This window comes from Poecile atricapillus, chromosome 14 (genome assembly GCF_030490865.1).
Source record: "Poecile atricapillus isolate bPoeAtr1 chromosome 14, bPoeAtr1.hap1, whole genome shotgun sequence".
NCBI classification, from domain to species: domain Eukaryota; kingdom Metazoa; phylum Chordata; class Aves; order Passeriformes; family Paridae; genus Poecile; species Poecile atricapillus.
Window position 1 is genome coordinate 15,095,450 of NC_081262.1, and position 15,115 is coordinate 15,110,564.

A 15,115-nucleotide genomic window follows, 5' to 3' on the forward strand; every position below is an offset into this window, starting at 1 on the left:
TTTGGATGCTGCAGCCCAGCCCCCAGAGGCTCTGATCAGGCTCAATAATGATCTGTTAATCCTCACAGTCTGTCCTTCCTCCCCTCACCTCATTTTTTGGGCAATTATAATTCTCCAGTTGCCAGGTTTTCCATTGCCACCATTGCAGTTCACCTGTCTGCAGCCCCCTGTCACGGAATTCAAACCCATGGAGAATGCAGAGGGAGGAGAAGGAATCCGGGGACTTTTTGGACCATCCAGTCCCACCTAGGGTCACCTTCCACTATCCCAGGCTGCTCCCAGCCCTGTCCAACACCACCTGGGACACTTCCAGGAGATCCACAGCTTCTCTGGGAATCTGTGCCAGGGCCTCCCCACTCTCACAGGGAAAAATCTGAGCATTCCCAGGACAAGAACCAGGGAAGGAGGGAAGCTATGGCATCTCCTGAGCAGGGAAGGGACAGGCTGCCCTTCACTCTGCTGGCTTTTATTTCCAGCTGTGTCATTCCCATGCCTCTGGAGCAGGCTGGGAAAATCTCCTTTTCCAGGGAGTTTCAGGAGCAGAGCTGTCAGGGGATGTAAGTGACACCCCGGCAAAGATGAAGGCTCCGTTTTGACCTTTATTTTTCTCTCCTTCTTTGCTTGTCAAAGATCAAACTGAGCAATTCTGATATTTCTGAGGTAAGTAAACAACCCGGCAAAGCAAACAAGCAGAACCCCCCGAGCAACTGCAGACCTGGCTGCTTCCTCCTCTGCATTCCCTGCTTTTCAAAAACCAAACCCAAAAAAACCCCCAGGAATAAAACAAAGTGGGCTTTTCAACTCCTGCATCTGAAAACATCTCCCGTGTAAACCATTTGGGTGAAGTTTATTTACTGCAAGGTTGGACTCCTCCTGCCTGAAAATCAACTTCAAACTGCTTTAGTCCATCTAGACCACAGGAATTGCCTTCCTTTATGTGATATAACTTCCTGAATAAAAAGGGTTTGGGTGGTGTTTTCCCAGGCTCGTGAGCACAGTTCAAAGTTATTTCTGCTCTCTGGCCTTGGAAAGGGATCAGGGACTTGAACCAGGATATCCCAGCCCTGGAAACTGAGATATTTGCTATTTTGGGGTGCCACTGCCCCGAATTTAACAGCCAGGCACAACCACAACCTCTCAGAAGCACAAGTCCTGCTCAAGAAGGGTTTCTCTGTTATTAATGCCTCTCCTGAAAGTTGTGGCTTCAAGGAGTTTCTGCTTTCCATGGGAAAAAAAACGTTGCAGTGAGAGATTTCCAAATGGGCTCTGCTTCAAAGTAGGCTGGAAACAGAAGGGAAAAGAGATCTCCTCCTTGTGCCTGCTGATGGATGTTCCCTCCCTGGGTTTGGAATGAAAAATGGGGAATTTATTCTCTCAGTCACCTCCGTTCTCAGGTTTTATGCCTCCCTCTAAATGGGATCCTTCATGTGGAGCGATAACAATTTAATTGAAGATAACTGATGGCAATTTTTCCTCCCTTCAATTGACCTGCTTGATCTCCTAATGCTCTGCAGAATTCCTTTTAACTCTCTGCTCCGTGGTTAATGATTCCATACCCAGAGGCAAAGCTCTGCTCCTTCCTGGAGCTGCCAATGGGACACTGTGGGGTGGAGGAAGCACTGAAACCCCAAAGCAGCAGAGCTCAGCTTCTCCAGCAGTGACCAGACTCCAAATTCAGGCACTGCCCAAGATTTTTGTGCCAGTCCTTCAAGTTCAGGTTTGGATTCTGGGAAGGAATTATTCCCTGTGAGGCCTCGTCACGGATTCCCAGAGCAGCTGTGGCCGCCCCTGGATCCCTGGAAGTGCCCAAGGCTGGGCTGGATGGGGCTTGGAGCAGCCTGGGATGGTGGGAGGTGACCCTGGATGAGCTTTAAGGTCCCTTCCAACCCATCCCAGGATTCTGTCCCCTGTCTGGGATTGTTTTCTCCAGAAGAATCCCTGGATGCCACATCTCCCTCTCCTCGCAGAGCAGAGTTTGTTCTCTGGGATAATCAACTTCCTTCGGAAGCTTCCCAGGCAGGAGGTCCCACGTGGCAGAACATATTTGCAGTATTACTTTCCCATTTCTCAGTTTCATTCAGCAAAACGCAATTTCATTTCCAGTGACATAAATGCCAAGCAGGATTAGATCAACTGCTGCCTCCTCCAGCCTCTGGAGGACGGGGCCTGGGCAAGCTGAAACGTTCTCAGCAGAGCTGTTTGGAAAAGCAGGGCAATCAGCTGGATTATATCCGGATGGAGGATCACTTGGAGAGACAGATGGCTCAAAAATGAGCCTTCAAATGAGAAAAACCCACCCAAACCCTCTGAAACGATGCCCCAAAGCAGGCCAGAGGTGCTCAGGTTCAGTTATGAAATAAGAAGTCCCAGCAGGAAGGAGCCAGCTCTCCAAAAGAGCAGGAATGTCTTCAGCAAAGCCCCCGGAGAGCTGGACTCTGCACACTGGTCCCAGTGTCAGGAAAAAGAGGGAAAATGGGAATGTGGCTGTGCCGAGGCCAGGGAATGTCTCCTGTGCTGGGTCCTCAGCAGGATCCACCAGGAGATGCTCTGGCCTCTTCCCAACATTCCAGAACCTTTTCCCTGGAAGTAGGAGCAGGTTTCTCTCCACTGCCATCCCACCCTGCATGGCCTTGGCTCCTTTCAAAGCCTCTGGCCAAAATCCAGGGAATTCATCCAGCCTGAATCATTCCCATCCTTATGCTGAGGAGCACGGGCGGATCTGCCGGCCAGGACAGCTCAGAGCAGGGCCTGGGCTGAGCCTCACACGAGAAATTTGGCTTCTCCCTCACCACAAAAAAATTACATTCACCCAAGGAATTCTGTCCACACAGTTGCTGCCCGCTGCTCTGGGCTGAAGTCATAATTAATGGCCCCAAAATCATCAGCACAATGCCTGAAATCAGCTCTGTTTGGTTGGTTAACCACAAAGAATGAATTTTTAAAATGTAATGCAGCATTCCTACTGATTCATGGTCCTCTTTAAAAGACATTAATAAATATATTTTTATATTTAGGCTGAAGTTATCTCAAATCTCATTAATTAGAAAGAAGAACGGAGGCTTTACCTTTTCCTTTTAGGTGTGAACTGAGTCCTGGGATATGAGGAGCTGGAATATTTAAGACTGGGATACACACAGGACCCATGGAATGTGCTACAGCCCCTTGCAGGCAAAAGGGAACAGCAGAGACCCTGCCTGAAGGAATCTGCACAAGAAATGAAGGTTAATTATGGATTTTTCTTGGAAAAATCCTCCAGCCACACCGCACAGCTGCCCAGAGGTTCCGGATGCCCATCACAGGCGGCACCACATCCACTGAAGGTGGCAGGACACGCACACAGAGAGAGTAAAGAACCATTTCCCAACTCTTTGATGACACTTTAGCAACGATTCCATGATCTTTATCCGGCTCCTGGCTCTCTGAAACGCCGGGATCAAAGACCTTTGGGTTGTCATTAGCAGGCAAACCCAATAGAAGTTGTTTACTTGGGCCGAGTTAATGGCACTGGAAATATTTAATCAAAAAATGGACACACTCCCCCCTATTACCGCCAAGATGATTCAGAAGGGGCCACTTAAATCTGGTTTGTCAAGCCATTACTCATCCCCTGCTAATAGAGCTTTATGGAGAGTCCCTTTGAAAAATGCACTTTGGTGATCGGCGGGCACCGGGAGATGAAACGCAGCAGGGGAGGAAAGATGGGGAGATGTGTTTAGTCTGTGCTTGGAAAAAGACCTCGGCTTAGTCATCTGTGCAGCCCAGGGAGAGGAGCTGGGTGGCTGCAGGGGGAAAGGAGTTCAAGGAGAGGGTAATTCTTGAGGAGAACGGGAGCCAGCGGCTGGAGCCGACCTCTGAGCGCCCGGGTGGGACGTGAGGAGATGGGAGAAGGTTGGGAGAGATTTGAAAAGGTTCAAGGGTTTTGGGAGAGAAGGAGGGGATGAAAAGGTTGGAGGGCAGCAGGGGAAAAGCTGGGGGGTGTCTCTTTCTGGGTTTCCCTTTGGGAAAGTGGATCCCAGAGTGGGTTGGGTTGAAGGGACCTCAAAGCCCATCCAGTGCCACCCCAAGGCAGGGACATCTTCCACTGTCCCAGGCTGCTCCAAGCCTGGTCCTGGACACTGCCAGGGATCCAGGGGCAGCCACAGCTTTTCTGGGAACCTGTGCCAGGGCCTGCCCACCCTCCCAGGGAGGAATTCCTTCCCAGTATCCCACCTATCCCTGCCCTCTTGTCAGTTGGAAGCCATCCCCCTGTCCTGGCACTCCAAGCCCTCATGGAAAATCCCTCCCCATCTTTCTTGCAGATTCCCTTCAGGCACTGAAACGCCACAGTTTGCTCACCCCAAATCCTCTTCTCCAGGCTGAACAATCCCCGTTCCAGGGGTTAATTAATCCCAATTAACCAGGGGTGTTCACTTTCACAGTGCCAGGAAACCTCTGAGCACCCTGACATGGGAACCTGAGGATGGAGCAGCTGAGCTGAGCTCTGTTTGTGCTGGTTTTTGTGACACTGGATCAGAAAGATCCCTTGGGATCTTAGGGTCCAAGCCATTCCTAGGGTGGGGAACTCACATTTTCCAGGGGCTGATGAAGTTCAGGGACAGCACAGCTGGGGGAACCTCCAGCCCTTCTATCTGCCAGGACAGGACCGCGCTTGCTCCAGCCCCAGTTTTGCTCCAGCTTCCCAAAGAGAGACATTCCCAAATTGCTGAAGATTCCAAGGTTTGATAGCATGGAAATGATCATCTGCAAACCCACATCTGGAACCCAGGCAGCAGCTCCTCCGTGCTCGGATCAAACACGGAGCCAGGAGAACAAATCCAGGGGAAATCCACTTTTCCTCCCCTCCAGCAAATCCAAAGCAATTCCAGCTCCTTTTTCTCCGAAAAAACACAAAGCTGGGAGAGCCCAGGGTGCTCCAGCCCTCAGCCAAAGCAGGCAGATGGGAACCTTGGAGCTCCATGCTGTTCTTTCCAGGGAATTATTGATCCCTCTTTTAGCCAGGAGCTCCAGACTAAAGCAGCAATTAAAGCCCATCCAGCAGGATCAGAAAGGGAGAGCAGAAAGACAAAAAGGTACAAAAGCAGAGGCTGTGTTTGCCAGCAGCCTCCAGCACCTGCAGCTCCTGCTCCAGCTTGGGAATGATGGAATGCCCTGGGCTGGGTCCAGCTCCTGCCCTGACAACAAAAATCCCACCCTGGGGAGCTCTCCCAGTGCCCAACACCCTCTAGGGAAGAACTTTTCCCTAAAATCCAAGCTAAACCTCCCCTGGCACAGCTCCAGCAGGGAGCAGAGCTCTCCATGGAGAAGCTGCAGAATATTTGTGCCTGAGGAATTGAAAAATAACAACAACAACAACAACAAGCAGGGACATCCCTCCTGCTCCCCGAGATCGGAGAGTTTGTTCTGCTGGGGCAGGGAAGGACACCAAAGGTCAGGGAGGAATTCCAAGGGGAAGAGAGGGAAGGACACCAGAGGTCAGGGAGGAATTCCAAGGGGAAGAGAGGGAAGGACACCAGAGGTCAGGGAGGAATTCCAAGGGGAAGAGAGGGAAGGACACCAGAGGTCAGGGAGGAATTCCAAGGCAGGGAAGGACACCAGAGGTCAGGAAGGAATTCCAAGGGGAAGAGAAGGAAGGACACCAAAGGTCAGAAAGGAATTCCAAGGGGAAGAGAGGGAAGGACACCAGAGGTCAGGAAGGAATTCCAAGGCAGAGCTGCCCCTCAGCACAATCGGATCACCAGGACACTGCACTGAGGGAAAGGCTGGAATTTCCAAGTGGGAGCAAAAAGCAGCAGGAGAGTTCAGAGGATCCTGTTCCTCATCACCTGTTTGCATCCCACAGTTCCTTCCAGGCACAGGATTTGTACCTGGCAGAATTTCGCTCCCACACTTTCACCTTCTTGACGAAAAAACTTCCAATTAAAAGAAATTCTATGAAAGCACCAGCAATGTTCACGGAAATCACTGTGCTGACTTTGCACTGTGCTTCTCTTGCCATATTTATTCCTAACATTGGGAGAAGGACAAAAATGTCTGGAGAACGGGACTTCAAACCGAGGAGGTGATTTTCCATTGGATTTTTCTCATTCCTTTTGCAGGAGCAATGCCTCACCCCCAAGCATGCCCAGGATTTTATCATTATGGGAACAAAATGACACAGGAAAAAATAAAAATCAGCGGTTCTAATTTGATATAATGGCATAAAATCACTGCTAAAATAATGAAATTCAGCTGGATTTCTCCTAATAACAGCAGCACTAATTAAAATTATTGCCATTCATTATTACTCTGGGGTTGTTGAGCACCTGAGACTCTCCCCAGGCAGAAGGAGATGAGCTTGGTTTTAGGGGTTGTTAGTTCAGCCTTGGTGAGCTGGGCAAAAGGGGCTGTTAACGAACACTAATTACCCACCACTAATTACGGCAGCAATAACAACACCTCTCCAATCACCCCGAGATTCCCAGGCTCTGCCACATCCCACATCCAGCAGGGGAGGAGATGCCAGGCAGGGACAGCTCTGAAAAATAAACAAGCAAGGATTTCACTGCATTGAAGGACAAGGCCTGGAGCCACCTGGGGCAGTGGGAGCTCCCTGACCATGGATCCCTCCAACCCAAACCATTCTGGCATGATCCCATTTGCAACTTTCTCTCTTTTAAGCCCAAATCAAGTTTTTTTCCCCTGTTTTTTCCCAGCCCTGCTGAGTGGCAGAAGTGAAGCAGCTCCCACAGGAGGAGCAGACATGGAACCAGAGCTGTTCCGAACCCCACGGCTGCTCCAGGGTCTGGATCCACCTCCTGCTCCCAGGAAAAAGCCAAACTGACCCAAACCCTCCAGGCAGGGATGGAACAGGCAACACCAGCTTGAATTTGAGAGTGGGAGTGAGAGAATTCAGATTGCAGCTCCTGCCTGGTGGCTTTAATAAACTCCTAAAGCTCCACCACCAACCCTGTGCCAACACCGAGCCCCCGAGAAAGCCACGAGCTCCCAAACGCTCTTGCCCTGATGGAAATCCTCCTCGTGGGCTCCCAAAGAGGGCAGAGAGGGCTGAAAGCTGCCAGATTATTTTATTTGTGGCATCCACAGCGGATCTCCAGCAATTATTCGCTAAAAGCCAGGCTGGGGGAGGTGGCGAGTGTTTCCATGGCGATGCGCTGGCATTGCCTTGGTGACCACGGGCTGCTGGTGCTGCTGAAGCGCCCTGACCCCGGCACAGCTGAGCACAGCACGGAATTTCCCCCTTCCCTGCCTAATGATGCCTTTCATTGGAGCTCAGCCCCAGCCAGGAGTTGCCTCAGGTGGTTGTGCAGAGCCAGGGAAGCATCCTCAGTTCGTGGCAGCCAACCCTGAATTAACCTTTCCCTCAGCCAGCAGCAACCCAAGGCCAGCTCCAACCCTGGCTGCTCCATCCACCAACCAGAAAATGAAGCAGAGGAGGATCAGCACTTCATTAGCCCAGACATCAAAAGCAAATTAATCTATCAGCGTTTAAACCCTTGAAGGGAGGTCACGCTGAGAGACAGATGTGTTAACAAGGTGCAGGAGTAGCTGGCACATCAAACAGCAGCTTTGCAGTTTCCTCCCAGGTGAGGAGTTCATCCAGCTTTCTGTGGGAGAGTCACGAGTGAGTCTGGCTCCCTCCAAACCATCTCCAGATAAAGTTTGTGTTTTCCTAAAAGCCTCATCCTGAGCTCACATGGTAGGAAAATGTCTCTGCCCTGGAGAGCTTCCACTGCTTCCCTTCCCAGCTTTGATGGTTGGCCTGACTCCTGTCCAGCAAACCTGATCCCACTGAAGCATTCCTCCAGTTCCTTTCCAAATCCACAGCACTGCACTCCACAGCCCCAGCGTGGTTTCCATGGAGATGCTAAAAATCCCGAACGGCCCCTTCGGGGTGCATGGCAGAAACTTTGGGGAGCAGCAAAGGCTGGGCCAGAGGAGTGAGGAGGGAATTTGGGACCTGCTGGCTCTGAGCTGCAGGGAACAGGTCCCAATTTGGCCCCACTTGTGGAATTCTGGAATCACAGAATGTCCTGACTGGAAAGGATCCGCAGGGATCACCCAGCCCTGCCCAGACACCCCAACAATCCCACCCTGGCAGCGCTGTCCAAAGGCTCCTGGAGCTCTGGCAGCCTCAGGGACCATCCCTGGGGAGCCTGGGCAGTGCCAGCACCCTCTGGGGGAGGAAACTTTGCCTAAAAATCCAACCTGACCCTCCCTGCCCCAGCTCCAGCCATTCCCATGTCCCAGGGAGCAGAGGCTGGAGCTGCCCCTCGGGAGGAGCTGCAGATCCCGAGGAATCTCCCCTCAGCCTCCTCTTCTCTGGGCTGGCTGGGGCACGGAAAAGTCCACGGACACAGCCAAAACTTCCCATCCTGCTGACAGCACTCCCTTGAGGCACGCAGAGCCCAAGGCAGAGTGCAGTGACCCTAAAGACACACAGCCACACGCTTTAACAAGTCCTTCTACTCCAAGCACGCCATTCCCAAGTTGTTTTGATCATTTCCAGGCCAAATTCCCCCTTCAGACTAAAGTCAGGAGCAATTTTGTCTTATTTCAGCAAAATCACCCAGCCAGGATTTCCCAGTGCAGCCATGGGAGTGAGGAAGCACGAGGGGACAGTGCCAGCCTGGCAGGGGACACGGGGCAGCCTGGGGGACACAGAGCAGCCCTGCCCTCAGCCACAGCCCCTGGGATGTCTGCAGAGAGCTCCAGAAATGTTCTGGAGCATCCTGTGAGTGCTCATCCCTGGGATTTGAACAGACGGCCTGCCCAGTGCTGTTCTGACTATTTTTTAACCATCAAACCAGTCCCCCAGGCTCCCCAGCCTGCGTTTCCCCTCTGTATCAAACAAGGGAAAAGAATTCCATTTGGGGTTCTGAGAGTTTCCAACGAGGATCTACAATTAGAAAAGTACTTGCTGCAGATGATGATGGATAACCCCGGGCTGGAGAGGCTCGGAGCAGATCTTCAGGAGGGTGTGATGACACAAAGCTTTCTGCAGGGCTGTTCTACAAGCCTTCCCCTGAGCCCAAACTTGTTAACCTTCATTTCCCTGCCTGTTTGCAGAGGAGTGACAGCTGCAGCCATAAATCCAGCGCTCAGGTTTCCTGTCAGAGTTTAAAAAAAAAAAATCAAGTAGGGATGAAACCTTCCCCCGACAAGCAAGGAGGAGGAGGGGGGGGGGGGAAGGAGTGGGAGGAAATCCACGGCTTTGAAATAATTTCTGAAATACAAAAGGGCTTGTGCGAGTCGGGTGGGAAACATCCACTGCAGCATTCGCTCCCCTCCTCACCTGCCTGCTCATCACCCTCGCCAGGCTCAGCCTCAGGAACGGGGAAAAGCTGTTCTTGGGAAAGGAAGGGGCTGAGAAACATCCCCCAAACATCCGGATGGGAGTGCAGGGAGTGATTCCTGGGGTGTTGGAGTGTGCCCGGAGCCCGGGGAAGGGAGGGATGGAAATCCCGTCATTCCAGCCTGGAAAGGAGGGATGGAAATCCCGTCATTCCAGCCTGGAAAGGAGGGATGGAAATCCCGTCATTCCAGCCTGGAAAGGGGGGATGGAAATCCCGTCATTCCAGCCTGGAAAGGGGGGACACGGCCAGGGAGGGAGGCAGAGAGATGGGAATGCTCTTTTGGCTGTCTCTCACAAATGGTTTTGGGGGGTTCTGCTTTGTTCCCCTCATCACCTGTGATGCTCGCAGAGGCAGCAGCTGGGATTTCTGGCGCTCCCAGAACCATCCCTGATCTCTCCTCTGGCAGCTCCCGGAGCCTTCAGCAGCAGGGAGGGCTGTGCAGCACACACAGGTCACTGTGAGGAGATAATTGCCCAGCAACCCACGCTGTTCTCGGCCTCTCTGGCTCAAAATCATCTCCACAAACGACTTTCAACTCTTTGTCCTCCCAGCCGCAGTGACCGGGACAAACGATGCCCTCAGGGTGGATGTTTTGCCCCTGAACCCTTGAGGAATGAAAGGAAAATGCTGATTCTCTCTCACATCCCGTTCTCTCCCCGTGGTTTGATTTATTCCCGTTTATTGATTGGATTTGTGCCCCTGATCCCAGCACTGCTCCAGGTGCAGTCCAGGGAGCTGCCAGCACCCTCTGGCCTCCCATCCCACCCCAATCCAAAAGAACTGGGGACCAATCCATGTATAGTCATGTCGAGAGACAGGGAATTACAGGATCCATCTGTCTGCAGCAAAGCAAATTCCCTCTGGAGTATATAAAATTAACTCCTTTTTTTTAAAAAAAAAATTTATATTTTCTCTTTTTTGCTACACTCACAACTTTCAGATTTGTCTGCATGTGGGACAAGGAGAGGACAAGGACAGGGAGAGAGGAGATGTTAATCTGGACAAGGATCAGGCAGGAGAGAAAACTCCTGGGAAAGTGGTCTCCTGGCCCATCCTCCCTGCTCTAAAAAAGCTTTGCCACCGATGCTCCGAGGCCTGTGCACGGCGTTTTTCCCAAATTGGGAGTCAGGCTGTCTTTAGGGCTGTAAACCAGACAGTGCAAACAAAAATAGAGCTTGAACAAGAATGCGAGCAGGGATGCCAAACCTCCCTCATTTCCAAGAGCCTCGCTCCTCTCACATCAGCTTTCCGGCCCACTCCTAAAAAAGCATCCCCATCTTGGAACACAAAGCCCAGAAGGAGCTTTCAAGGTGACATTTTCAGCTTCATTCATAATTCTGGGAAATCTGGCTGTCCTGGGTGGAGAATCCCAGTTAAAACCTGCAGGAAATCCACAGCTGGGGTGGGGAACAGAGCTGCATTGCCACCCTAAGCATCTTTAATCCACACCTGGCTGCTCTTTCCACAAGGTTTTTCTCAGTTAAATCTGCTTTAGAGGCACAAGGCTCAGCTCCCATTCCTGATTTTATCATTATTTCCAATAACTCAAACTCACTAAAATTGGAAAAGGCTTCCAAGATCCTCAAAACACCGCTAAGCCACATCATGAAATGCCACATCCACTGATTTTTCCAACATTTCTATGGATGCTGACCCCACCATTGCCCTGGGCAGCCCCTTCCAGTGTTTAACCACTCTTCCAGTGAGGAAATATTCCCTAAAATCCCACCTGACACATCTGGCTGGCACAGAGCACATTGCAATCCTTGGCTCAGGGAACAAAAAAATCCCCAGGAAACAAAAGATGGATGCAGAACCGCCCTCAGCTGATGCTGTTCCTGCTCTTCCAGCAGCTCCATCCCTCCTGTGCCAATCCAAACCACTCCTCGCTTCCCAAGGCGCCAAAGTTTTCCTGCCTCAGCCTTTCACAATTCCCTCTCTGCACTCCCTGCTTTTGTCCCTGTTTTTCCTGGATTCAGCTGGGAGGATGGGAGCTGCTGCAGGGGCCTGCCTGGGGCCCTGTGACATCCCTGGGGTCCCTGACCACGGCTGGCACCCCTGGAACTCGCCCTTGGCACCTGTTCCCGTGTGGAACAGGGATTTGCTCCTCTGCTCAAAGCCACCCTCATCTCCCAAAGCCATTCCTGGATGAAAACACGGATCTGGTGGGCAGCGGGAGGCCTGGATTTAGCAAAGCCCTGCTCTGGGGCAGCAGAACTCAGCCAAGCCCCGCTCTGGGGCAGCAGGATTCAGCAAAACTCTGCTCTGGGGCAGCAGGAGGCCTGGATTTAGCAAAGCCCCGCTCTGGGGCAGCAGAACTCAGCAAAGCCCCGCTCTGGGGCAGCAGAACTCAGCAAAGCCCCGCTCTGGGGCAGCAGAACTCAGCCAAGCCCCGCTCTGGGGCAGTGGGAGGCCTGGATTTAGCAAAGCCCTGCTCTGGGGCAGCAGAAGGCCCAGATTCAGCAAAGCCCCACTCTGGGGCAGTGGGAGGCACAGATTCAGCCAAGCCCTGCTCTGGGGCAGCAGAACTCAGCACAGCCCTGCTCTGGGGCAGCAGGACTCAGCAAAGCCCTGCTCTGGGGCAGTGGGAGGCCCAGATTCAGCAAAGCCCTGCTCTGGGGCAGCAGAACTCAGCAAATCCCTGCTCTGGGGCAGCAGAACTCAGCAAAGCCCTGCTCTGGGGCAGCAGAACTCAGCACAGCCCTGCTCTGGGGCAGCAGGATTCAGCCAAGCCCCGCTCTGGGTCAGCAGGACTCAGCCAAGCCCCGCTCTGGGGCAGCAGAAGGCCCAGATTCAGCAAAGCCCCGCTCTGGGGCAGCAGGACTCAGCAAAGCCCTGCTCTGGGGCAGCAGGATTCAGCCAAGCCCCGCTCTGGGGCAGCAGAACTCAGCAAAACCCCACTCTGGGGCAGCAGGACTCAGCAAATCCCTGCTCTGGGGCAGCAGAACTCAGCCAAGCCCCGCTCTGGGGCAGCAGGAGCCCCTTCATGGCCGTGTCCCTCTGCACAGAGCAGCCCACGGTGCCGGCCCTGCCCGGCCTGGGGCACACTGGCGCCTCTGGCCCTGCACCAGCGCCTGCCTGGGATTCCCACACGTTCCAGAGGGAATGAGCTGCCAGGAGCACTCTGCTCTCCTTCTGGGAGCCAGATCCTGCTGGGTTTATTTTACCTGCCAGCTGCAGCCTCCAGCTGCTCCCCGGGGTTTGGGAGTGGGATCAGGGCACTGGGGATGGATCCAGCTGGAAAAAAACAAACCATCTGGGGCGGTTCTGCACGCTGTGGGACTGAGCACATCCCAGGCAGCAGGGATGTCACCATCACCTGCCCGGGATTTACATCCCAGCCCTCACCAGAGAGAACAACTCCTGGCAGGAAGCACTGCAGGCAGCGGGAAATGTTGCTGCAGTTCCACAGGGAAAATCAGGATATTCCCATGGCTAATGAGCACAGCCAGAGGAAGCAGCTCCGGCTGACAGCCCCCGGTGCTCTGCCTCTGCCCGGGGTGTCGGCACTGGGGTGAGTTCTGGCCTCAGCCCTGCCCTGCTGAGGTGCTGCTCCTGTCTGCTCCAAGGAATGGAAGGATCTCTGGGATCTCTTTCCCTTATATAGTAAAAAGAAATATCCCAAGAGAAGGAAAACACGGCAGGGGAGGAGCCCTTAAATTGGAGAAAAGGGGGAGAGAGGAGGCTCGGTGTGGAAGGACGTGGTTTATCCATGACAATGATCCAACAGTGAGCCAGGACACCTGGATTTTCCCTGCCTCCAGTTCCTACCATCCTGCCTCTGATCCCTGATTCCCTCCAAGGTGGGAATGACACCTTCCAGGTGGAAATCTCCATCTGGGAGCTGCTGCTGCCTCTGATCAGGGGGGATCCCCAACCTGGTGCTGACCTGGCAGAAAGAGGGCCTGGATGTGCCATGGAAACATCTTGGGGCACAAAAGATGGAAAACATCCCTTTCTTCCCAAAGTTCCCCAGGAAAAGCCCTTCCCTGAGGATAACAGAGCTCAGGTTATCCACAAGTTGTGGAAAAAGCTGGCTTTCCATCACTGCTGTGTTCTCCACTGCTCCAGCCTGGGGAGAGCTGTCCTCTCACTGCTGGGACCTTGGAGAGGGAGCAGGGAAGGGAGAGCTTGGAATGCAGCTGGCACAGCCCAAACACAAACCAGAGCCCTCCTGGGGGCAGGATGAGTCTCACACCATTTGTACAACAACCACAAACACTGCGCTGAATTTTCACATCCCAGCCTGGGCTGGGGGAATCAGTTTTCCTCAAATCCTGCCAGTGTGTGAGTCCTTAAAATTGGATCCTGCAAAAAAATCTGGAAGAGAGAACAAGTTTTGCCAGCTGAAAGCGTGAATCGCAGCTCAGGGTAATATTTTATTGACTCACAACTCAAAAGGAATTTCAGCAATTTGCTTCAAACACTGCTGAAAAATTCTGCTCTGCTTTCTGAGTAACTGCTGAGCTTTCCATGCCAAACCAATTTTTCAAGGCAAAATTGGCAGACGCTAAAACAGGACGTCACTGCTGAAGCGAGCTCTACCTTCAATCACACAGAATGACTTTTACTCCAGAATAATAAAATGTTCTACTCAAAACCAACACTCCTCTGACTCTGACAAGCCATGGACCACTGGGTGCCCCTCAAGGTCCAAGCTGCTCCAAAGGCAGCTGCTCCCGATGAAACACGCCACGGATGAGGGATCAGAAAAGCAATTAAAAGCTCTTTGAACAGCAATAGCTCGGAACAAATACTAATTTGTACTTCTGTGCTGAAGAGAGAATATAAAATAACGTTTCTAGTGCCATTTGATGTAAATGGAGCCTTTTATGTGGAATCATTACAAGTATCAACAGCTCCTTCAGCGAATTCTTCTGGGAAGCCGAGTGGGGGCTCGCGGATCATTTCCCTCTGCAGGGATAACGGCAGCACCTCTCGTGGGCAAACAGAGGGCTCTGTCCTTCTCCTGGATAATCCTGGAGCTGGGAATTGAGGCAGGCTGAAGGAGCAGTGATTATTTCCTCGGAGCGCTCAGCGACGCCGGCTCTGGGGCAAAAAGGTTTTGCGCGGCAGAGAGGAGCTCGGGAAGGTCCTGGAATAGGATCCCTGTGCCAGGAATGCCAGCCCACCCATCCCAAAGGTGATGCCTTTGCTGCTCAGTGCTGCAGTGCCGTGGCACGTTCTCAGAGCCTCTGGAGGGTTGTCAGCTGCAATGAAGGCAGGACAAGAACTCGTCCAATGTTCTGAAATTGCCTGGCAGATTGATGCAAGGGTGGCCTCCCTCTTTGCACTTGGCTCTCCTCATCTGTGGGTGCCGGGGACGGCAGGATTCATAAAATAATAAATAAAAGTAAATAAATAAAGAAATGCAGCACAGGAGGGGAAAAAAAAAAATACCAACCCAGGGACTCCACAGCAGGCAATTAACCTTTGAAATCCAAGCTGTGCTGCTGCTAATGAACAGCACCCTGGAAGATCTGAATTCCCAGCCACTTCCCAGGTGGATGTGCCGGGCAGGATCTGACTGCTCCTAACACCTGGAATGCCAAGGAAACGCTTTCCTTCAGCAGCTGCCCGGATCTCCTGCCACCCATGGGAATGGAGGGTGTGAGAAAAGCAGCGTCAGCTCTGCAGAACATTTCTGGCATCTCCTCACCTTTCCCAGGAGCTGTCGTGGCCATGGGACAGGATCCTCTCCAGGGAATGACACGGAACAATGGTTTGGAATATGGGTTAGGAAGAGATTCTCCCCTGGGAGG

At 52.6% G+C, this 15,115-nt stretch overlaps 1 protein-coding gene across 2 annotated transcripts in view; it reads right to left on the reverse strand.

The window, feature by feature from the left end:
• CACNA1H (calcium voltage-gated channel subunit alpha1 H) overlaps positions 1-15,115 on the reverse strand; it is a 147,640-nt gene that overhangs the window by 53,174 nt on the left and 79,351 nt on the right. The window lies entirely within an intron of this gene.